This window comes from Oncorhynchus mykiss, chromosome 1 (assembly GCF_057628025.1).
Source record: "Oncorhynchus mykiss isolate SJ-2025 chromosome 1, ASM5762802v1, whole genome shotgun sequence".
Classification (NCBI taxonomy): Eukaryota; Metazoa; Chordata; class Actinopteri; order Salmoniformes; family Salmonidae; genus Oncorhynchus; species Oncorhynchus mykiss.
In genome coordinates, this window is record NC_143022.1 from 2,969,670 (window position 1) to 2,993,223 (window position 23,554).

General features: G+C 62.8%; 1 protein-coding gene across 2 annotated transcripts in view; it reads right to left on the reverse strand.

The window, feature by feature from the left end:
• Positions 1–23,554, reverse strand: part of LOC110518815 (tumor protein p63-regulated gene 1-like protein) — a 219,374-nt gene that overhangs the window by 28,372 nt on the left and 167,448 nt on the right. The window lies entirely within an intron of this gene.

A 23,554-nucleotide genomic window follows, 5' to 3' on the forward strand; every position in this document is an offset into this window, starting at 1 on the left:
GGCTAGAGATGGAGTCAGGGCTGGAGTCAGGGCTAGAGATGGAGTCAGGGCTGGAGATGGAGTCAGGGCTAGAGTCAGGGCTGGATTCAGGGCTAGAGATGGAGTCAGGGCTAGAGATGGAGTCAGGGCTGGAGTCAGGGCTGGAGTCAGGGCTAGAGATGGAGTCAGGGCTAGAGTCAGGGCTGGAGTAGGGCTAGAGATGGAGTCAGGGCTGGAGTCAGGGCTAGAGATGGAGTCAGGGCTGGAAATGGAGTAGGGATGGAGTCGGGGCTAGGGATGGAGTCGGGGCTAGGGATGGAGTCGGGGCTTGGGATGGAGTCGGGGCTAGAGATGGAGTCGGGGCTAGGGATGGAGTTGGGGCTAGGGATGGAGTCGGGGCTAGGGATGGAGTCGGGGCTAGGGATGGAGTCAGGGCTAAGGATGGAGTCGGGGCTAGGGATGGATTCAGAGCTGGAGTCAGAGCTAGGGATGGATTCAGAGCTGGAGTTAGGGCTAGGGATGGAGTCAGGGCTGGAGTCAGGGCTAGAGATGGAGTCAGGGCTGGAGTCAGGGCTAGAGATGGAGTCAGGGCTGGAAATGGAGTCAGGGCTGGAGATGGAGTCAAGGCTAGAGATGAGTCAGGGCTAGAGTCAGGGCTAGAGATGGAGTCAGGGCTGGATATGGAGTCAGGGCTGGATATGGAGTCAGGGCTGGATATGGAGTCAGGGCTGGAGTCAGGGCTATAGATGGAGTCAGGGCTACAGTCAGGGCTGGAGATGGAGTCAGGGCTAGAGATGGAGTCAGGGCTGGAGTCAGGGCTAGAGATGGAGTCAGGGCTAGAGATGTAGTCAGGGCTGGAGATGGAGTCGGGGCTGGAGTCGGGGCTAGAGATGGAGTCGGGGCTAGAGATGGAGTCAGGGCTGGAGTCAGGGCTAGAGATGGAGTCAGTGCTGGAGATGGAGTCAGGGCTGGAGATGGAGTCAGGGCTAGAGATGGAGTCAGGGCTGGAGTCGGGGCTAGGGATGGAGTCGGGACTAGGGATGGAGTCGGGGCTGGAGTCAGGGCTAGAGATGGAGTCAGGGCTAGAGATGGAGTCAGGGCTGGAGTCAGGGCTAGAGATGGAGTCAGGGCTGGAGTCAGGGCTAGAGATGGAGTCGGGGCTAGGGATGGAGTCGGGGCTAGGGATGGAGTCGGGGCTAGGGATGGAGTCGGGGCTAGGGATGGAGGCGGGGCTAGGGATGGAGTCGGGGCTGGAGTCAGGGCTAGAGATGGAGTCAGGGATGGAGTCGGGGCTAGGGATGGAGTCGGGGCTAGGGATGGAGTCGGGGCTAGGGATGGAGGCGGGGCTAGGGATGGAGTCGGGGCTAGGGATGGAGGCGGGGCTAGGGATGGAGTCGGGGCTAGGGATGGAGTCGGGGCTAGGGATGGAGGCGGGGCTAGGGATGGAGTCGGGGCTAGGGATGGAGTCGGGGCTAGGGATGGATTCAGAGCTGGAGTCAGAGCTAGGGATGGATTCAGAGCTGGAGTTAGGGCTAGGGATGGAGTCAGAGCTGGAGATGGAGTCGGGGCTAGGGATGGAGTCGGGGCTTGGGATGGAGTCGGGGCTAGGGATGGAGTCGGGGCTAGGGATGGAGTCGGGGCTTGGGATGGAGTCGGGGCTTGGGATGGAGTCAGAGCTAGAGATGGAGTCGGGGCTAGGAATGGAGTCGGGGCTTGGGATGGAGTCAGAGCTGGAGATGGAGTCGGGGCTAGGGATGGAGTCGGGGCTAGGGATGGAGTCAGGGCTAGGGATGGAGTCGGGGCTAGAGATGGAGTCGGGGCTAGGGATGGAGTCGGGGCTTGGATTGGAGTCAGAGCTGGAGATGGAGTCGGGGCTAGGGATGGAGTCAGAGCTGGAGATGGAGTCGGGGCTAGGGATGGAGTCGGGGCTAGGGATGGAGTCAGGGCTAGGGCTGGAGTCAGGGCTAGGGCTGGAGTCAGGGCTAGAGATGGAGTCAGGGCTGGAAATGGAGTCAGGGCTGGAGTCAGGGCTGGAGTCAGGGCTAGAGATGGAGTCAAGGCTAGAGATGAGTCAGGGCTAGAGTCAGGGCTAGAGATGGAGTCAGGGCTGGATATGGAGTCAGGGCTGGATATGGAGTCAGGGCTGGATATGGAGTCAGGGCTGGAGTCAGGGCTATAGATGGAGTCAGGGCTAGAGTCAGGGCTGGAGATGGAGTCAGGGCTAGAGATGGAGTCAGGGCTGGAGTCAGGGCTAGAGATGGAGTCAGGGCTAGAGATGTAGTCAGGGCTAGAGATGGAGTCAGGGCTGGAGTCAGGGCTAGAGATGGAGTCAGGGCTAGAGATGGAGTCAGGGCTGGAGATGGAGTCGGGGCTGGAGTCGGGGCTAGAGATGGAGTCGGGGCTAGAGATGGAGTCAGGGCTAGAGATGGAGTCAGGGCTAGAGATGGAGTCAGGGCTGGAGATGGAGTCAGGGCTGGAGATGGAGTCAGGGCTAGAGATGGAGTCAGGGCTGGAGTCGGGGCTAGGGATGGAGTCGGGACTAGGGATGGAGTCGGGGCTGGAGTCAGGGCTAGAGATGGAGTCAGGGCTAGAGATGGAGTCAGGGCTGGAGTCAGGGCTAGAGATGGAGTCAGGGCTGGAGTCAGGGCTAGAGATGGAGTCGGGGCTAGGGATGGAGTCGGGGCTAGGGATGGAGGCGGGGCTAGGGATGGAGTCGGGGCTGGAGTCAGGGCTAGAGATGGAGTCAGGGATGGAGTCGGGGCTAGGGATGGAGTCGGGGCTAGGGATGGAGTCGGGGCTAGGGATGGAGTCGGGGCTAGGGATGGAGGCGGGGCTAGGGATGGAGTCGGGGCTAGGGATGGAGGCGGGGCTAGGGATGGAGTCGGGGCTAGGGATGGAGTCGGGGCTAGGGATGGAGGCGGGGCTAGGGATGGAGTCGGGGCTAGGGATGGAGTCGGGGCTAGGGATGGATTCAGAGCTGGAGTCAGAGCTAGGGATGGATTCAGAGCTGGAGAAGGTATGTTAGGGCTAGGGATGGAGTCAGAGCTGGAGATGGAGTCAGGGCTAGGGATGGAGTCGGGGCTAGGGATGGAGTCGGGGCTTGGGATAGAGTCAGAGCTGGAGATGGAGTCGGGGCTAGGGATGGAGTCGGGGCTAGGGATGGAGTCGGGGCTAGAGATGGAGTCGGGGCTAGGGATGGAGTCGGGGCTTGGGATGGAGTCAGAGCTGGAGATGGAGTCGGGGCTAGAGATGGAGTCAGGGCTGGAAATGGAGTAGGGATGGAGTCGGGGCTAGGGATGGAGTCGGGGCTAGGGATGGAGTCGGGGCTTGGGATGGAGTCGGGGCTAGAGATGGAGTCGGGGCTAGGGATGGAGTTGGGGCTAGGGATGGAGTCGGGGCTAGGGCTGGAGTCAGGGCTAGAGATGGAGTCAGGGCTAGAGTCAGGGCTGGAGATGGAGTCAGGGCTAGAGATGGAGTCAGGGCTGGAGTCAGGGCTAGAGATGGAGTCAGGGCTGGAAATGTAGTCAGGGCTGGAGATGAAGTCAGGGCTTAGAGATGGAGTCAGGGCTGGAGTCAGGGCTAGAGATGGAGTCAGGGCTAGAGATGGAGTCAGGGCTGGAGTCAGGGCTAGAGATGGAGTCAGGGCTGGAGATGGAGTCAGGGCTAGAGTCAGGGCTGGATTCAGGGCTAGAGATGGAGTCAGGGCTAGAGATGGAGTCAGGGCTGGAGTCAGGGCTGGAGTCAGGGCTAGAGATGGAGTCAGGGCTAGAGTCAGGGCTGGAGTAGGGCTAGAGATGGAGTCAGGGCTGGAGTCAGGGCTAGAGATGGAGTCAGGGCTGGAAATGGAGTAGGGATGGAGTCGGGGCTAGGGATGGAGTCGGGGCTAGGGATGGAGTCGGGGCTTGGGATGGAGTCGGGGCTAGAGATGGAGTCGGGGCTAGGGATGGAGTTGGGGCTAGGGATGGAGTCGGGGCTAGGGATGGAGTCGGGGCTAGGGATGGAGTCAGGGCTAGGGATGGAGTCGGGGCTAGGGATGGATTCAGAGCTGGAGTCAGAGCTAGGGATGGATTCAGAGCTGGAGTTAGGGCTAGGGATGGAGTCAGGGCTGCAGTCAGGGCTAGAGATGGAGTCAGGGCTGGAGTCAGGGCTAGAGATGGAGTCAGGGCTGGAAATGGAGTCAGGGCTGGAGATGGAGTCAAGGCTAGAGATGAGTCAGGGCTAGAGTCAGGGCTAGAGATGGAGTCAGGGCTGGATATGGAGTCAGGGCTGGATATGGAGTCAGGGCTGGATATGGAGTCAGGGCTGGAGTCAGGGCTATAGATGGAGTCAGGGCTACAGTCAGGGCTGGAGATGGAGTCAGGGCTAGAGATGGAGTCAGGGCTGGAGTCAGGGCTAGAGATGGAGTCAGGGCTAGAGATGTAGTCAGGGCTGGAGATGGAGTCGGGGCTGGAGTCGGGGCTAGAGATGGAGTCGGGGCTAGAGATGGAGTCAGGGCTAGAGATGGAGTCAGGGCTGGAGTCAGGGCTAGAGATGGAGTCAGTGCTGGAGATGGAGTCAGGGCTGGAGATGGAGTCAGGGCTAGAGATGGAGTCAGGGCTGGAGTCGGGGCTAGGGATGGAGTCGGGACTAGGGATGGAGTCGGGGCTGGAGTCAGGGCTAGAGATGGAGTCAGGGCTAGAGATGGAGTCAGGGCTGGAGTCAGGGCTAGAGATGGAGTCAGGGCTGGAGTCAGGGCTAGAGATGGAGTCGGGGCTAGGGATGGAGTCGGGGCTAGGGATGGAGTCGGGGCTAGGGATGGAGTCGGGGCTAGGGATGGAGGCGGGGCTAGGGATGGAGTCGGGGCTGGAGTCAGGGCTAGAGATGGAGTCAGGGATGGAGTCGGGGCTAGGGATGGAGTCGGGGCTAGGGATGGAGTCGGGGCTAGGGATGGAGGCGGGGCTAGGGATGGAGTCGGGGCTAGGGATGGAGGCGGGGCTAGGGATGGAGTCGGGGCTAGGGATGGAGTCGGGGCTAGGGATGGAGGCGGGGCTAGGGATGGAGTCGGGGCTAGGGATGGAGTCGGGGCTAGGGATGGATTCAGAGCTGGAGTCAGAGCTAGGGATGGATTCAGAGCTGGAGTTAGGGCTAGGGATGGAGTCAGAGCTGGAGATGGAGTCGGGGCTAGGGATGGAGTCGGGGCTTGGGATGGAGTCGGGGCTAGGGATGGAGTCGGGGCTAGGGATGGAGTCGGGGCTTGGGATGGAGTCGGGGCTTGGGATGGAGTCAGAGCTAGAGATGGAGTCAGGGCTAGGAATGGAGTCGGGGCTTGGGATGGAGTCAGAGCTGGAGATGGAGTCGGGGCTAGGGATGGAGTCGGGGCTAGGGATGGAGTCAGGGCTAGGGATGGAGTCGGGGCTAGAGATGGAGTCGGGGCTAGGGATGGAGTCGGGGCTTGGATTGGAGTCAGAGCTGGAGATGGAGTCGGGGCTAGGGATGGAGTCAGAGCTGGAGATGGAGTCGGGGCTAGGGATGGAGTCGGGGCTAGGGATGGAGTCAGGGCTAGGGCTGGAGTCAGGGCTAGGGCTGGAGTCAGGGCTAGAGATGGAGTCAGGGCTGGAAATGGAGTCAGGGCTGGAGTCAGGGCTGGAGTCAGGGCTAGAGATGGAGTCAAGACTAGAGATGAGTCAGGGCTAGAGTCAGGGCTAGAGATGGAGTCAGGGCTGGATATGGAGTCAGGGCTGGATATGGAGTCAGGGCTGGATATGGAGTCAGGGCTGGAGTCAGGGCTATAGATGGAGTCAGGGCTAGAGTCAGGGCTGGAGATGGAGTCAGGGCTAGAGATGGAGTCAGGGCTGGAGTCAGGGCTAGAGATGGAGTCAGGGCTAGAGATGTAGTCAGGGCTAGAGATGGAGTCAGGGCTGGAGTCAGGGCTAGAGATGGAGTCAGGGCTAGAGATGGAGTCAGGGCTGGAGATGGAGTCGGGGCTGGAGTCGGGGCTAGAGATGGAGTCAGGGCTAGAGATGGAGTCAGGGCTAGAGATGGAGTCAGGGCTGGAGATGGAGTCAGGGCTGGAGATGGAGTCAGGGCTAGAGATGGAGTCAGGGCTGGAGTCGGGGCTAGGGATGGAGTCGGGACTAGGGATGGAGTCGGGGCTGGAGTCAGGGCTAGAGATGGAGTCAGGGCTAGAGATGGAGTCAGGGCTGGAGTCAGGGCTAGAGATGGAGTCAGGGCTGGAGTCAGGGCTAGAGATGGAGTCGGGGCTAGGGATGGAGTTGGGGCTAGGGATGGAGGCGGGGCTAGGGATGGAGTCGGGGCTGGAGTCAGGGCTAGAGATGGAGTCAGGGATGGAGTCGGGGCTAGGGATGGAGTCGGGGCTAGGGATGGAGTCGGGGCTAGGGATGGAGTCGGGGCTAGGGATGGAGGCGGGGCTAGGGATGGAGTCGGGGCTAGGGATGGAGTCGGGGCTAGGGATGGAGTCGGGGCTAGGGATGGAGGCGGGGCTAGGGATGGAGTCGGGGCTAGGGATGGAGTCGGGGCTAGGGATGGATTCAGAGCTGGAGTCAGAGCTAGGGATGGATTCAGAGCTGGAGAAGGTATGTTAGGGCTAGGGATGGAGTCAGAGCTGGAGATGGAGTCAGGGCTAGGGATGGAGTCGGGGCTAGGGATGGAGTCGGGGCTTGGGATGGAGTCAGAGCTGGAGATGGAGTCGGGGCTAGGGATGGAGTCGGGGCTAGGGATGGAGTCGGGGCTAGAGATGGAGTCGGGGCTAGGGATGGAGTCGGGGCTTGGGATGGAGTCAGAGCTGGAGATGGAGTCGGGGCTAGAGATGGAGTCGGGGCTAGGAATGGAGTCGGGGCTTGGGATGGAGTCAGAGCTGGAGTCGGGGCTAGGGATGGAGTCGGGGCTAGGGATGGAGTCAGGGCTAGGGATGGAGTCGGGGCTAGGGATGGAGTCGGGGCTAGGGATGGAGTCAGAGCTGGAGATTGAGTCGGGGCTAGGGATGGAGTCGGGGCTAGGGATGGAGTCAGGGCTAGGGATGGAGTCAGAGCTGGAGATGGAGTCGGGGCTAGGGATGGAGTCGGGGCTAGGGATGGAGTCGGGTCTAGGGATGGAGTCGGGGCTAGGGATGGAGTCGGGGCTAGGGATGGAGTCGGGGCTAGGGATGGAGGCGGGGCTAGGGATGGAGGCGGGGCTAGGGATGGAGTCGGGGCTAGGGATGGAGGCGGGGCTAGGGATGGAGTCGGGGCTAGGGATGGAGGCGGGGCTAGGGATGGAGTCGGGGCTAGGGATGGAGGCGGGGCTAGGGATGGAGTCGGGGCTAGGGATGGAGTCGGGGCTAGGGATGGATTCAGAGCTGGAGTCAGAGCTAGGGATGGATTCAGAGCTGGAGTTAGGGCTAGGGATGGAGTCAGAGCTGGAGATGGAGTCGGGGCTAGGGATGGAGTCGGGGCTAGGGATGGAGTCGGGGCTAGGGATGGAGTCAGAGCTGGAGATGGAGTCGGGGCTAGGGATGGAGTCGGGGCTAGGGATGGAGTCGGGGCTTGGGATGGAGTCAGAGCTGGAGATGGAGTCGGGGCTAGAGATGGAGTCGGGGCTAGGGATGGAGTCGGGGCTTGGGATGGAGTCAGAGCTGGAGATGGAGTCGGGGCTAGGGATGGAGTCGGGGCTAGGGATGGAGTCAGGGCTAGGGATGGAGTCGGGGCTAGAGATGGAGTCGGGGCTAGGGATGGAGTCGGGGCTTGGGTTGGAGTCAGAGCTGGAGATGGAGTCGGGGCTAGGGATGGAGTCGGGGCTAGGGATGGAGTCAGAGCTGGAGATGGAGTCGGGGCTAGGGATGGAGTCGGGGCTAGGGATGGAGTCAGGGCTAGGGCTGGAGTCAGGGCTAGAGATGGAGTCAGGGCTGGAAATGGAGTCAGGGCTGGAGTCAGGGCTGGAGTCAGGGCTAGAGATGGAGTCAAGGCTAGAGATGAGTCAGGGCTAGAGTCAGGGCTAGAGATGGAGTCAGGGCTGGATATGGAGTCAGGGCTGGATATGGAGTCAGGGCTGGATATGGAGTCAGGGCTGGAGTCAGGGCTATAGATGGAGTCAGGGCTAGAGTCAGGGCTGGAGATGGAGTCAGGGCTAGAGATGGAGTCAGGGCTGGAGTCAGGGCTAGAGATGGAGTCAGGGCTAGAGATGTAGTCAGGGCTAGAGATGGAGTCAGGGCTGGAGTCAGGGCTAGAGATGGAGTCAGGGCTAGAGATGGAGTCGGGCTGGAGATGGAGTCGGGGCTGGAGTCGGGGCTAGAGATGGAGTCGGGGCTAGAGATGGAGTCAGGGCTAGAGATGGAGTCAGGGCTAGAGATGGAGTCAGGGCTGGAGTCAGGGCTAGAGATGGAGTCAGGGCTGGAGATGGAGTCAGGGCTGGAGATGGAGTCAGGGCTAGAGATGGAGTCAGGGCTGGAGTTGGGGCTAGGGATGGAGTCGGGACTAGGGATGGAGTCGGGGCTGGAGTCAGGGCTAGAGATGGAGTCAGGGCTAGAGATGGAGTCAGGGCTGGAGTCAGGGCTAGAGATGGAGTCAGGGCTGGAGTCAGGGCTAGAGATGGAGTCGGGGCTAGGGATGGAGTCGGGGCTAGGGATGGAGTCGGGGCAAGGGATGGAGTCGGGGCTAGGGATGGAGTCGGGGCTAGGGATGGAGGCGGGGCTAGGGATGGAGTCGGGGCTGGAGTCAGGGCTAGAGATGGAGTCAGGGATGGAGTCGGGGCTAGGGATGGAGTCGGGGCTAGGGATGGAGTCGGGGCTAGGGATGGAGGCGGGGCTAGGGATGGAGTCGGGCTAGGGATGGAGGCGGGGCTAGGGATGGAGTCGGGGCTAGGGATGGAGTCGGGGCTAGGGATGGAGTCGGGGCTAGGGATGGATTCAGAGCTGGAGTCAGAGCTAGGGATGGATTCAGAGCTGGAGTTAGGGCTAGGGATGGAGTCAGAGCTGGAGATGGAGTCAGGGCTAGGGATGGAGTCGGGGCTAGGGATGGAGTTGGGGCTTGGGATGGAGTCAGAGCTGGAGATGGAGTCGGGGCTAGAGATGGAGTCGGGGCTAGGGATGGAGTCGGGGCTAGGGATGGAGTCGGGGCTTGGGATGGAGTCAGAGCTGGAATCGGGGCTAGGGATGGAGTCGGGGCTAGGGATGGAGTCAGGGCTAGGGATGGAGTCGGGGCTAGAGATGGAGTCGGGGCTAGGGATGGAGTCGGGGCTTGGGTTGGAGTCAGAGCTGGAGATGGAGTCGGGGCTAGGGATGGAGTCGGGGCTAGGGATGGAGTCAGAGCTGGAGATTGAGTCGGGGCTAGGGATGGAGTCGGAGCTAGGGATGGAGTCAGGGCTAGGGATGGAGTCAGAGCTGGAGATGGAGTCGGGGCTAGGGATGGAGTCGGGGCTAGGGATGGAGTTGGGGCTAGGGATGGAGTCGGGGCTAGGGATGGAGGCGGGGCTAGGGATGGAGGCGGGGCTAGGGATGGAGTCGGGGCTAGGGATGGAGTCGGGGCTAGGGATGGAGTCGAGGCTAGGGATGGAGTCGGGGCTAGGGATGGAGTCGGGGCTAGGGATGGATTCAGAGCTGGAGTCAGAGCTAGGGATGGATTCAGAGCTGGAGTTAGGGCTAGGGATGGAGTCAGAGCTGGAGATGGAGTCGGGGCTAGGGATGGAGTCGGGGCTAGGGATGGAGTCGGGGCTAGAGATGGAGTCGGGGTTAGGGATGGAGTCGGGGCTTGGGTTGGAGTCAGAGCTGGAGATGGAGTCGGGGCTAGGGATGGAGTCGGGGCTAGGAATGGAGTCAGAGCTGGAGATTGAGTCGGGGCTAGGGATGGAGTCGGGGCTAGGGATGGAGTCGGGGCTAGGAATGGAGTCAGAGCTGGAGATGGAGTCGGGGCTAGGGATGGAGTCGGGGCTAGGGATGGAGTCGGGGCTAGGGATGGAGTCGGGGCTAGGGATGGAGGCGGGGCTAGGGATGGAGGCGGGGCTAGGGATGGAGTCGGGGCTAGGGATGGAGTCGGGGCTAGGGATGGAGTCGAGGCTAGGGATGGAGTCGGGGCTAGGGATGGAGTCGGGGCTAGGGATGGATTCAGAGCTGGAGTCAGAGCTAGGGATGGATTCAGAGCTGGAGTTAGGGCTAGGGATGGAGTCAGAGCTGGAGATGGAGTCGGGGCTAGGGATGGAGTCGGGGCTAGGGATGGAGTCGGGGCTAGGGATGGAGTCGGGGCTAGAGATGGAGTCGGGGCTAGGGATGGAGTCGGGGCTAGGGATGGAGTCGGGGCTTGGGATGGAGTCGGGGCTAGAGATGGAGTCGGGGCTAGGGATGGAGTCGGGGCTAGGGATGTAGTCGGGGCTTGGGATGGAGTCAGAGCTGGAGATGGAGTCGGGGCTAGAGATGGAGTCGGGGCTAGGGATGGAGTCGGGGCATGGGATGGAGTCAGAGCTGGAGATGGAGTCGGGGCTAGGGATGGAGTTGGGGCTAGGGATGGAGTCAGGGCTAGGGATGGAGTCGGGGCTAGAGATGGAGTCAGGGCTAGAGATGGAGTCGGGGCTAGGGATGGAGTCGGGGCTAGGGATGGAGTCGGGGCTAGGGATGGAGTCGGGGCTAGGGATGGAGTCAGAGCTGGAGATGGAGTCGGGGCTAGGGATGGAGTCGGGGCTAGGGATGGAGTCAGAGCTGGAGATGGAGTCGGGGCTAGGGATGGAGTCGGGGCTAGAGATGGAGTCGGGGCTAGGGATGGAGTCAGGGCTAGGGATGGAGTCGGGGCTAGGGATGGAGTCGGGGCTAGGGATGGAGTCGGGGCTAGGGATGGAGTCAGGGCTAGGGATGGAGTCGGGGCTAGGGATGGAGTCGGGGCTAGGGATGGAGTCGGGGCTAGGGATGGAGTCGGGGCTAGAGATGGAGTCGGGGCTAGGGATGGAGTCGGGGCTAGGGATGGAGTCGGGGCTAGGGATGGAGTCTGGGCTAGGGATGGAGTCGGGGCTAGGGATGGAGTCGGGGCTAGGGATGGAGTCTGGGCTAGGGATGGAGTCAGAGCTGGAGATGGAGTCGGGGCTAGGGATGGAGTCGGGGCTAGGGATGGAGTCGGGGCTAGGGATGGAGTCGGGGCTAGGGATGGAGTCAGGGCTAGGGATGGAGTCAGGGCTAGGGATGGAGTCAGAGCTGGAGATGGAGTCGGGGCTAGAGATGGAGTCGGGGCTAGAGATGGAGTCGGGGCTAGGGATGGAGTCGGGGCATGGGATGGAGTCAGAGCTGGAGATGGAGTCGGGGCTAGGGATGGAGTCGGGGCTAGGGATGGAGTCGGGGCTAGGGATGGAGTCGGGGCTAGAGATGGAGTCGGGGCAAGGGATGGAGTCGGGGCTTGGGATGGAGTCAGAGCTGGAGATGGAGTCGGGGCTAGGGATGGAGTCGGGGTAGGGATGGAGTCAGAGCTGGAGATGGAGTCGGGGCTAGGGATGGAGTCGGGGCTAGGGATGGAGTCGGGGCTAGGGATGGAGTCGGGGCTAGGGATGGAGTCGGGGCTAGGGATGGAGTCGGGGCTAGGGATGGAGTCAGAGCTGGAGATGGAGTCGGGGCTAGGGATGGAGTCAGAGCTGGAGATGGAGTCGGGGCTAGGGATGGAGTCGGGGCTAGGGATGGAGTCAGGGCTGGAGATGGAGTCGGGGCTAGGGATGGAGTCGGGGCTAGAGATGGAGTCGGGGCTAGGGATGGAGTCGGGGCTAGAGATGGAGTCGGGGCTAGGGATGGAGTCGGGGCTAGGGATGGAGTCGGGGCTAGGGATGGAGTCAGAGCTGGAGATGGAGTCGGGGCTAGGGATGGAGTCAGAGCTGGAGATGGAGTCGGGGCTAGGGATGGAGTCGGGGCTAGGGATGGATTCAGAGCTGGAGATGGAGTCGGGGCTAGGGATGGAGTCAGAGCTGGAGATGGAGTCGGGGCTAGGGATGGAGTCGGGGCTAGGGATGGAGTCGGGGCTAGGGATGGAGTCGGGGCTAGGGATGGAGTCGGGGCTAGGGATGGAGTCGGGGCTAGGGATGGAGTCGGGGCTAGGGATGGAGTCAGAGCTGGAGATGGAGTCGGGGCTAGGGATGGAGTCGGAGCTGGAGATGGAGTCGGGGCTAGGGATGGAGTCAGAGCTGGAGATGGAGTCGGGGCTAGGGATGGAGTCAGAGCTGGAGATGGAGTCGGGGCTAGGGATGGAGTCGGGGCTAGGGATGGAGTCGGGGCTTGGGATGGAGTCGGGGCTAGGGATGGAGTCGGGGCTAGGGATGGAGTCTGGGCTAGGGATGGAGTCGGGGCTTGGGATGGAGTCAGAGCTGGAGATGGAGTCGGGGCTAGGGATGGAGTCGGGGCTAGGGATGGAGTCGGGGCTAGGGATGGAGTCGGGGCTAGGGATGGAGTCAGGGCTGGAGATGGAGTCGGGGCTAGGGATGGAGTCGGGGCTAGAGATGGAGTCGGGGCTAGGGATGGAGTCGGGGCTAGAGATGGAGTCGGGGCTAGGGATGGAGTCGGGGCTAGGGATGGAGTCGGGGCTAGGGATGGAGTCGGGGCTAGGGATGGAGTCAGAGCTGGAGATGGAGTCGGGGCTAGGGATGGAGTCAGAGCTGGAGATGGAGTCGGGGCTAGGGATTGAGTCGGGGCTAGGGATGGATTCAGAGCTGGAGATGGAGTCGGGGCTAGGGATGGAGTCAGAGCTGGAGATGGAGTCGGGGCTAGGGATGGAGTCGGGGCTAGGGATGGAGTCGGGGCTAGGGATGGAGTCGGGGCTAGGGATGGAGTCGGGGCTAGGGATGGAGTCGGGGCTAGGGATGGAGTCGGGGCTAGGGATGGAGTCAGAGCTGGAGATGGAGTCGGGGCTAGGGATGGAGTCGGGGCTAGGGATGGAGTCGGAGCTGGAGATGGAGTCGGGGCTAGGGATGGAGTCAGAGCTGGAGATGGAGTCGGGGCTAGGGATGGAGTCAGAGCTGGAGATGGAGTCGGGGCTAGGGATGGAGTCGGGGCTAGGGATGGAGTCGGGGCTTGGGATGGAGTCGGGGCTAGGGATGGAGTCGGGGCTAGGGATGGAGTCTGGGCTAGGGATGGAGTCGGGGCTTGGGATGGAGTCAGAGCTGGAGATGGAGTCGGGGCTAGGGATGGAGTCGGGGCTAGGGATGGAGTCCGAGCTGGAGATGGAGTCGGGGCTAGGGATGGAGTCGGGGCTAGGGATGGAGTCGGGGCTAGGGATGGAGTCGGGGCTAGGGATGGAGTCGGGGCTAGGGATGGAGTCGGGGCTAGGGATGGAGTCGGGGCTAGGGATGGAGTCAGGGCTAGGGATGGAGTCAGAGCTGGAGATGGAGTCGGGGCTAGAGATGGAGTCGGGGCTAGAGATGGAGTCGGGGCTAGGGATGGAGTCGGGGCATGGGATGGAGTCAGAGCTGGAGATGGAGTCGGGGCAAGGGATGGAGTCGGGGCTTGGGATGGAGTCAGAGCTGGAGATGGAGTCAGAGCTGGAGATGGAGTCGGGGCTAGGGATGGAGTCGGGGCTAGGGATGGAGTCGGGGCTAGGGATGGAGTCGGGGCTAGGGATGGAGTCGGGGCTAGGGATGGAGTCAGGGCTAGGGATGGAGTCAGAGCTGGAGATGGAGTCGGGGCTAGAGATGGAGTCGGGGCTAGAGATGGAGTCGGGGCTAGGGATGGAGTCGGGGCTAGGGATGGAGTCAGAGCTGGAGATGGAGTCGGGGCTAGGGATGGAGTCGAGGCTAGGGATGGAGTCGGGGCTAGGGATGGAGTCGGGGCTAGAGATGGAGTCGGGGCAAGGGATGGAGTCGGGGCTTGGGATGGAGTCAGAGCTGGAGATGGAGTCGGGGCTAGGGATGGAGTCGGGGTAGGGATGGAGTCAGAGCTGGAGATGGAGTCGGGGCTAGGGATGGAGTCGGGGCTAGGGATGGAGTCGGGGCTAGAGATGGAGTCGGGGCTAGGGATGGAGTCGGGGCTAGGGATGGAGTCGGGGCTAGGGATGGAGTCGGGGCTAGGGATGGAGTCGGGGCTAGGGATGGAGTCGGGGCTAGGGACGGAGTCAGAGCTGGAGATGGAGTCGGGGCTAGGGATGGAGTCGGGGCTAGGGATGAAGTCAGGGCTGGAGATGGAGTCGGGGCTAGGGATGGAGTCGGGGCTAGAGATGGAGTCGGGGCTAGGGATGGAGTCGGGGCTAGGGATGGAGTCGGGGCTAGGGATGGAGTCGGGGCTAGGGATGGAGTCGGGGCTAGGGATGGAGTCTGGGCTAGGGATGGAGTCGGGGCTAGGGATGGAGTCGGGGCTAGGGATGGAGTCTGGGCTAGGGATGGAGTCGGGGCTTGGGATGGAGTCAGAGCTGGAGATGGAGTCGGGGCTAGGGATGGAGTCGGGGCTAGGGATGGAGTCGGGGCTAGGGATGGAGTCGGGGCTAGGGATGGAGTCGGGGCTAGGGATGGAGTCGGGGCTAGGGATGGAGTCGGGGCTAGGGATGGAGTCGGGGCTAGGGATGGAGTCGGGGCTAGGGATGGAGTCAGGGCTAGGGATGGAGTCAGAGCTGGAGATGGAGTCGGGGCTAGGGATGGAGTCGGGGCTAGGGATGGAGTCGGGGCTAGGGATGGAGTGGGGGCTAGGGATGGAGTCAGGGCTAGGGATGGAGTCAGAGCTGGAGATGGAGTCGGGGCTAGAGATGGAGTCGGGGCTAGAGATGGAGTCGGGGCTAGGGATGGAGTCGGGGCATGGGATGGAGTCAGAGCTGGAGATGGAGTCGGGGCTAGGGATGGAGTCGGGGCTTGGGATGGAGTCAGGGCTAGGGATGGAGTCGGGGCTAGAGATGGAGTCGGGGCAAGGGATGGAGTCGGGGCTTGGGATGGAGTCAGAGCTGGAGATGGAGTCGGGGCTAGGGATGGAGTCGGGGTAGGGATGGAGTCAGAGCTGGAGATGGAGTCGGGGCTAGGGATGGAGTCGGGGCTAGGGATGGAGTCGGGGCTAGGGATGGAGTCGGGGCTAGGGATGGAGTCGGGGCTAGGGATGGATTCAGAGCTGGAGATGGAGTCGGGGCTAGGGATGGAGTCAGAGCTGGAGATGGAGTCGGGGCTAGGGATGGAGTCAGAGCTGGAGATGGAGTCGGGGCTAGGGATGGAGTCGGGGCTAGGGATGGAGTCGGGGCTAGGGATGGATTCAGAGCTGGAGATGGAGTCGGGGCTAGGGATGGAGTCAGAGCTGGAGATGGAGTCGGGGCTAGGGATGGAGTCAGAGCTGGAGATGGAGTCGGGGCTAGGGAAGGAGTCTGGGCTAGGGATGGAGTCGGGGCTAGGGATGGAGTCAGGGCTAGGGATGGAGTCGGGGCTTGGGATGGAGTCAGAGCTGGAGATGGAGTCGGGGCTAGGGATGGAGTCGGGGCTAGGGATGGAGTCGGGGCTAGGGATGGAGTCGGGGCTAGGGATGGAGTCGGGGCTAGGGATGGAGTCGGGGCTAGGGATGGAGTCGGAGCTGGAGATGGAGTCGGGGCTAGGGATGGAGTCGGGGCTAGGGATGGAGTCGGAGCTGGAGATGGAGTCGGGGCTAGGGATGGAGTCAGAGCTGGAGATGGAGTCGGGGCTAGGGATGGAGTCGGGGCTAGGGATGGAGTCGGGGCTTGGGATGGAGTCGGGGCTAGGGATGGAGTCGAGGCTAGGGATGGAGTCTGGGCTAGGGATGGAGTCGGGGCTTGGGATGGAGTCAGAGCTGGAGATGGAGTCGGGGCTAGGGATGGAGTCGGGGCTAGGGATGGAGTCGGGGCTAGGGATGGAGTCGGGGCTAGGGATGGAGTCGGGGCTAGGGATGGAGTCGGGGCTAGGGATGGAGTCGGGGCTAGAGATGGAGTCGGGGCAAGGGATGGAGTCGGGGCTTGGGATGGAGTCAGAGCTGGAGATGGAGTCGGGGCTAGGGATGGAGTCGGGGTAGGGATGGAGTCAGAGCTGGAGATGGAGTCGGGGCTAGGGATGGAGTTGGGGCTAGGGATGGAGTCGGGGCTAGGGATGGAGTCGGGGCTAGGGATGGAGTCGGGGCTAGGGATGGAGTCGGGGCTAGGGATGGAGTCAGAGCTGGAGATGGAGTCGGGGCTAGGGATGGAGTCGGGGCTAGGGATGGAGTCGGGGCTGGAGATGGAGTCGGGGCTAGGGATGGAGTCGGGGCTAGAGATGGAGTCGGGGCTAGGGATGGAGTCGGGGCTAGAGATGGAGTCGGGGCTAGGGATGGAGTCGGGGCTAGGGATGGAGTCGGGGCTAGGGATGGAGTCGGGGCTAGGGATGGAGTCAGAGCTGGAGATGGAGTCGGGGCTAGGGATGGAGTCAGAGCTGGAGATGGAGTCGGGGCTAGGGATGGAGTCGGGGCTAGGGATGGATTCAGAGCTGGAGATGGAGTCGGGGCTAGGGATGGAGTCAGAGCTGGAGATGGAGTCGGGGCTAGGGATGGAGTCGGGGCTAGGGATGGAGTCGGGGTAGGGATGGAGTCGGGGCTAGGGATGGAGTCGGGGCTAGGGATGGAGTCGGGGCTAGGGATGGAGTCAGAGCTGGAGATGGAGTCGGGGCTAGGGATGGAGTCGGGGCTAGGGATGGAGTCGGAGCTGGAGATGGAGTCGGGGCTAGGGATGGAGTCAGAGCTGGAGATGGAGTCGGGGCTAGGGATGGAGTCAGAGCTGGAGATGGAGTCGGGGCTAGGGATGGAGTCGGGGCTAGGGATGGAGTCGGGGCTTGGGATGGAGTCGGGGCTAGGGATGGAGTCGGGGCTAGGGATGGAGTCTGGGCTAGGGATGGAGTCGGGGCTTGGGATGGAGTCAGAGCTGGAGATGGAGTCGGGGCTAGGGATGGAGTCGGGGCTAGGGATGGAGTCGGGGCTAGGGATGGAGTCGGGGCTAGGGATGGAGTCGGGGCTAGGGATGGAGTCGGGGCTAGGGATGGAGTCGGGGCTAGGGATGGAGTCGGGGCTAGGGATGGAGTCAGGGCTAGGGATGGAGTCAGAGCTGGAGATGGAGTCGGGGCTAGGGATGGAGTCGGGGCTAGGGATGGAGTCGGGGCTAGGGATGGAGTCGGGGCTAGGGATGGAGTCGGGGCTAGGGATGGAGTCAGGGCTAGGGATGGAGTCAGAGCTGGAGATGGAGTCGGGGCTAGAGATGGAGTCGGGGCTAGGGATGGAGTCGGGGCATGGGATGGAGTCAGAGCTGGAGATGGAGTCGGGGCTAGGGATGGAGTCGAGGCTAGGGATGGAGTCGGGGCTAGGGATGGAGTCGGGGCTAGAGATGGAGTCGGGGCAAGGGATGGAGTCGGGGCTTGGGATGGAGTCAGAGCTGGAGATGGAGTCGGGGCTAGGGATGGAGTCGGGGTAGGGATGGAGTCAGAGCTGGAGATGGAGTCGGGGCTAGGGATGGAGTCGGGGCTAGGGATGGAGTCGGGGCTAGAGATGGAGTCGGGGCTAGGGATGGAGTCGGGGCTAGGGATGGAGTCGGGGCTAGGGATGGAGTCGGGGCTAGGGATGGAGTCGGGGCTAGGGATGGAGTCAGAGCTGGAGATGGAGTCGGGGCTAGGGATGGAGTCGGGGCTAGGGATGAAGTCAGGGCTGGAGATGGAGTCGGGGCTAGGGATGGAGTCGGGGCTAGAGATGGAGTCGGGGCTAGGGATGGAGTCGGGGCTAGAGATGGAGTCGGGGCTAGGGATGGAGTCGGGGCTAGGGATGGAGTCGGGGCTAGGGATGGAGTCGGGGCTAGGGATGGAGTCGGGGCTAGGGATGGAGTCGGGGCTAGGGATGGAGTCTGGGCTAGGGATGGAGTCGGGGCTAGGGATGGAGTCGGGGCTAGGGATGGAGTCGGGGCTAGGGATGGAGTCTGGGCTAGGGATGGAGTCGGGGCTTGGGATGGAGTCAGAGCTGGAGATGGAGTCGGGGCTAGGGATGGAGTCGGGGATAGGGGTGGAGTCGGGGATAGGGATGGAGTCGGGGCTAGGGATGGAGTCGGGGCTAGGGATGGAGTCGGGGCTAGGGATGGAGTCGGGGCTAGGGATGGAGTCGGGGCTAGGGATGGAGTCGGGGCTAGGGATGGAGTCGGGGCTAGGGATGGAGTCAGAGCTGGAGATGGAGTCGGGGCTAGGGATGGAGTCGGGGCTAGGGATGGAGTCGGGGCTAGGGATGGAGTCGGGGCTAGGGATGGAGTCAGGGCTAGGGATGGAGTCAGAGCTGGAGATGGAGTCGGGGCTAGAGATGGAGTCGGGGCTAGAGATGGAGTAGGGGCTAGGGATGGAGTCGGGGCATGGGATGGAGTCAGAGCTGGAGATGGAGTCGGGGCTAGGGATGGAGTCGGGGCTAGGGATGGAGTCAGGGCTAGGGATGGAGTCGGGGCTAGAGATGGAGTCGGGGCAAGGGATGGAGTCGGGGCTTGGGATGGAGTCAGAGCTGGAGATGGAGTCGGGGCTAGGGATGGAGTCGGGGTAGGGATGGAGTCAGAGCTGGAGATGGAGTCGGGGCTAGGGATGGAGTCGGGGCTAGGGATGGAGTCGGGGCTAGGGATGGAGTCGGGGCTAGGGATGGAGTCGGGGCTAGGGATGGAGTCGGGGCTAGGGATGGATTCAGAGCTGGAGATGGAGTCGGGGCTAGGGATGGAGTCAGAGCTGGAGATGGAGTCGGGGCTAGGGATGGAGTCAGAGCTGGAGATGGAGTCGGGGCTAGGGATGGAGTCGGGGCTAGGGATGGATTCAGAGCTGGAGATGGAGTCGGGGCTAGGGATGGAGTCAGAGCTGGAGATGGAGTCGGGGCTAGGGATGGAGTCAGAGCTGGAGATGGAGTCGGGGCTAGGGATGGAGTCTGGGCTAGGGATGGAGTCGGGGCTAGGGATGGAGTCTGGGCTAGGGATGGAGTCGGGGCTTGGGATGGAGTCAGAGCTGGAGATGGAGTCGGGGCTAGGGATGGAGTCGGGGCTAGGGATGGAGTCGGGGCTAGGGATGGAGTCGGGGCTAGGGATGGAGTCGGGGCTAGGGATGGAGTCGAGGCTAGGGATGGAGTCGGGGCTAGGGATGGAGTCGGGGCTAGGGATGGAGTCAGAGCTGGAGATGGAGTCGGGGCTAGGGATGGAGTCGGGGCTAGGGATGGAGTCGGAGCTGGAGATGGAGTCGGGGCTAGGGATGGAGTCGGAGCTGGAGATGGAGTCGGGGCTAGGGATGGAGTCGGGGCTAGGGATGGAGTCGGGGCTTGGGATGGAGTCGGGGCTAGGGATGGAGTCGAGGCTAGGGATGGAGTCTGGGCTAGGGATGGAGTCGGGGCTTGGGATGGAGTCAGAGCTGGAGATGGAGTCGGGGCTAGGGATGGAGTCGGGGCTAGGGATGGAGTCGGGGCTAGGGATGGAGTCGGGGCTAGGGATGGAGTCGGGGCTAGGGATGGAGTCGGGGCTAGGGATGGAGTCGGGGCTAGGGATGGAGTCGGGGCTAGGGATGGAGTCAGGGCTAGGGATGGAGTCGGGGCTAGGGATGGAGTCAGAGCTGGAGATGGAGTCGGGGCTAGGGATGGAGTCAGAGCTGGAGATGGAGTCGGGGCTAGGGATGGAGTCGGGGCTAGGGATGGAGTCGGGGCTAGGGATGGAGTCGGGGCTAGGGATGGAGTCAGGGCTAGGGATGGAGTCAGGGCTAGGGATGGAGTCAGAGCTGGAGATGGAGTCGGGGCTAGAGATGGAGTCGGGGCTAGAGATGGAGTCGGGGCTAGGGATGGAGTCGGGGCATGGGATGGAGTCAGAGCTGGAGATGGAGTCGGGGCTAGGGATGGAGTCGGGGCTAGGGATGGAGTCGGGGCTAGGGATGGAGTCGGGGCTAGAGATGGAGTCGGGGCAAGGGATGGAGTCGGGGCTTGGGATGGAGTCAGAGCTGGAGATGGAGTCGGGGCTAGGGATGGAGTCGGGGTAGGGATGGAGTCAGAGCTGGAGATGGAGTCGGGGCTAGGGATGGAGTTGGGGCTAGGGATGGAGTCGGGGCTAGAGATGGAGTCGGGGCTAGGGATGGAGTCGGGGCTAGGGATGGAGTCGGGGCTAGGGATGGAGTCGGGGCTAGGGATGGAGTCGGGGCTAGGGATGGAGTCAGAGCTGGAGATGGAGTCGGGGCTAGGGATGGAGTCGGGGCTAGGGATGGAGTCAGGGCTGGAGATGGAGTCGGGGCTAGGGATGGAGTCGGGGCTAGAGATGGAGTCGGGGCTAGGGATGGAGTCGGGGCTAGAGATGGAGTCGGGGCTAGGGATGGAGTCGGGGCTAGGGATGGAGTCGGGGCTAGGGATGGAGTCGGGGCTAGGGATGGAGTCGGGGCTAGGGATGGAGTCGGGGCTAGGGATGGAGTGTGGGCTAGGAATGGAGTCGGGGCTAGGGATGGAGTCGGGGCTAGGGATGGAGTCGGGGCTAGGGATGGAGTCAGAGCTGGAGATGGAGTCGGGGCTAGGGATGGAGTCTGGGCTAGGGATGGAGTCGGAGCTGGAGATGGAGTCGGGGCTAGGGATGGAGTCAGAGCTGGAGATGGAGTCGGGGCTAGGGATGGAGTCGGGGCTAGAGATGGAGTCGGGGCTAGGGATGGAGTCGGGGCTAGAGATGGAGTCGGGGCTAGGGATAGAGTCGGGGCTAGGGATGGAGTCGGGGCTAGGGATGGAGTCGGGGCTAGGGATGGAGTCGGGGCTAGGGATGGAGTCGGGGCTAGGGATGGAGTCGGGGCTAGGGATGGAGTCGGGGCTAGGGATGGATTCAGAGCTGGAGTCAGAGCTAGGGATGGATTCAGAGCTGGAGTTAGGGCTAGGGATGGAGTCGGGGCTAGGGATGGAGTCGGGGCTAGAGATGGAGTCGGGGCTAGGGATGGAGTCGGGGCTTGGGATGGAGTCAGAGCTGGAGATGGAGTCGGGGCTAGGGATGGAGTCGGGGCTAGGGATGGAGTCGGGGCTAGGGATGGAGTCGGGGCTTGGGATGGAGTCAGAGCTGGAGATGGAGTCGGGGCTAGAGATGGAGTCGGGGCTAGGGATGGAGTCGGGGCATGGGATGGAGTCAGAGCTGGAGATGGAGTCGGGGCTAGGGATGGAGTCGGGGCTAGGGATGGAGTCAGGGCTAGAGATGGAGTCGGGGCTAGGGATGGAGTCGGGGCTTGGGATGGAGTCGGAGCTGGAGATGGAGTCGGGGCTAGGGATGGAGTCGGGGTAGGGATGGAGTCGGGGTAGGGATGGAGTCAGAGCTGGAGATGGAGTCGGGGCTAGGGATGGAGTCGGGGCTAGAGATGGAGTCGGGGCTAGGGATGGAGTCGGGGCTAGGGATGGAGTCGGGGCTAGGGATGGAGTCGGGGCTAGGGATGGAGTCGGGGCTAGGGATGGATTCAGAGCTGGAGATGGAGTCGGGGCTAGGGATGGAGTCGGGGCTAGGGATGGAGTCGGGGCTAGGGATGGAGTCGGGGCTAGGGATGGAGTCAGGGCTAGGGATGGAGTCAGAGCTGGAGATGGAGTCGGGGCTAGAGATGGAGTCGGGGCTAGAGATGGAGTCGGGGCTAGGGATGGAGTCGGGGCATGGGATGGAGTCAGAGCTGGAGATGGAGTCGGGGCTAGGGATGGAGTCGGGGCTAGGGATGGAGTCAGGGCTAGGGATGGAGTCGGGGCTAGAGATGGAGTCGGGGCAAGGGATGGAGTCGGGGCTTGGGATGGAGTCAGAGCTGGAGATGGAGTCGGGGCTAGGGATGGAGTCGGGGTAGGGATGGAGTCAGAGCTGGAGATGGAGTCGGGGCTAGGGATGGAGTCGGGGCTAGGGATGGAGTCGGGGCTAGGGATGGAGTCGGGGCTAGGGATGGAGTCGGGGCTAGGGATGGATTCAGAGCTGGAGATGGAGTCGGGGCTAGGGATGGAGTCAGAGCTGGAGATGGAGTCGGGGCTAGGGATGGAGTCAGAGCTGGAGATGGAGTCGGGGCTAGGGATGGAGTCGGGGCTAGGGATGGATTCAGAGCTGGAGATGGAGTCGGGGCTAGGGATGGAGTCAGAGCTGGAGATGGAGTCGGGGCTAGGGATGGAGTCAGAGCTGGAGATGGAGTCGGGGCTAGGGATGGAGTCTGGGCTAGGGATGGAGTCGGGGCTAGGGATGGAGTCTGGGCTAGGGATGGAGTCGGGGCTTGGGATGGAGTCAGAGCTGGAGATGGAGTCGGGGCTAGGGATGGAGTCGGGGCTAGGGATGGAGTCGGGGCTAGGGATGGAGTCGGGGCTAGGGATGGAGTCGGGGCTAGGGATGGAGTCGGGGCTAGGGATGGAGTCAGAGCTGGAGATGGAGTCGGGGCTAGGGATGGAGTCGGGGCTAGGGATGGAGTCGGAGCTGGAGATGGAGTCGGGGCTAGGGATGGAGTCAGAGCTGGAGATGGAGTCGGGGCTAGGGATGGAGTCAGAGCTGGAGATGGAGTCGGGGCTAGGGATGGAGTCGGGGCTAGGGATGAAGTCGGGGCTTGGGATGGAGTCAGAGCTGGAGATGGAGTCGAGGCTAGGGATGGAGTCGGGGCTAGGGATGGAGTCGGGCCTAGGGATGGAGTCGGGCCTAGGGATGGAGTCGGGCCTAGGGATGGAGTCGGGCCTAGGGATGGAGTCGGGCCTAGGGATGGAGTCGGGGCTTGGGATGGAGTCGGGGCTAGGGATGGAGTCGGGGCTAGGGATGGAGTCAGAGCTGGAGATGGAGTCGGGGCTAGGGATGGAGTCGGGGCTAGAGATGGAGTCGGGGCTAGGGATGGAGTCGGGGCTAGAGATGGAGTCGGGGCTAGGGATAGAGTCGGGGCTAGGGATGGAGTCGGGGCTAGGGATGGAGTCGGGGCTAGGGATGGAGTCGGGGCTAGGGATGGAGTCGGGGCTAGGGATGGAGTCGGGGCTAGGGATGGATTCAGAGCTGGAGTCAGAGCTAGGGATGGATTCAGAGCTGGAGTTAGGGCTAGGGATGGAGTCAGAGCTGGAGATGGAGTCGGGGCTAGGGATGGAGTCGGGGCTAGGGATGGAGTCGGGGCTAGGGATGGAGTCGGGGCTAGGGATGGAGTCGGGGCTAGGGATGGAGTCGGGGCTAGAGATGGAGTCGGGGCTAGGGATGGAGTCGGGGCTTGGGATGGAGTCAGAGCTGGAGATGGAGTCGGGGCTAGGGATGGAGTCGGGGCTAGGGATGGAGTCGGGGCTTGGGATGGAGTCAGAGCTGGAGATGGAGTCGGGGCTAGAGATGGAGTCGGGGCTAGGGATGGAGTCGGGGCATGGGATGGAGTCAGAGCTGGAGATGGAGTCGGGGCTAGGGATGGAGTCGGGGCTAGGGATGGAGTCGGGGCTAGGGATGGAGTCAGGGCTAGAGATGGAGTCGGGGCTAGGGATGGAGTCGGGGCTTGGGATGGAGTCGGAGCTGGAGATGGAGTCGGGGCTAGGGATGGAGTCGGGGTAGGGATGGAGTCGGGGTAGGGATGGAGTCAGAGCTGGAGATGGAGTCAGAGCTGGAGATGGAGTCGGGGCTAGGGATGGAGTCGGGGCTAGGGATGGAGTCGGGGCTAGAGATGGAGTCGGGGCTAGGGATGGAGTCGGGGCTAGGGATGGAGTCGGGGCTAGGGATGGAGTCGGGGCTAGGGATGG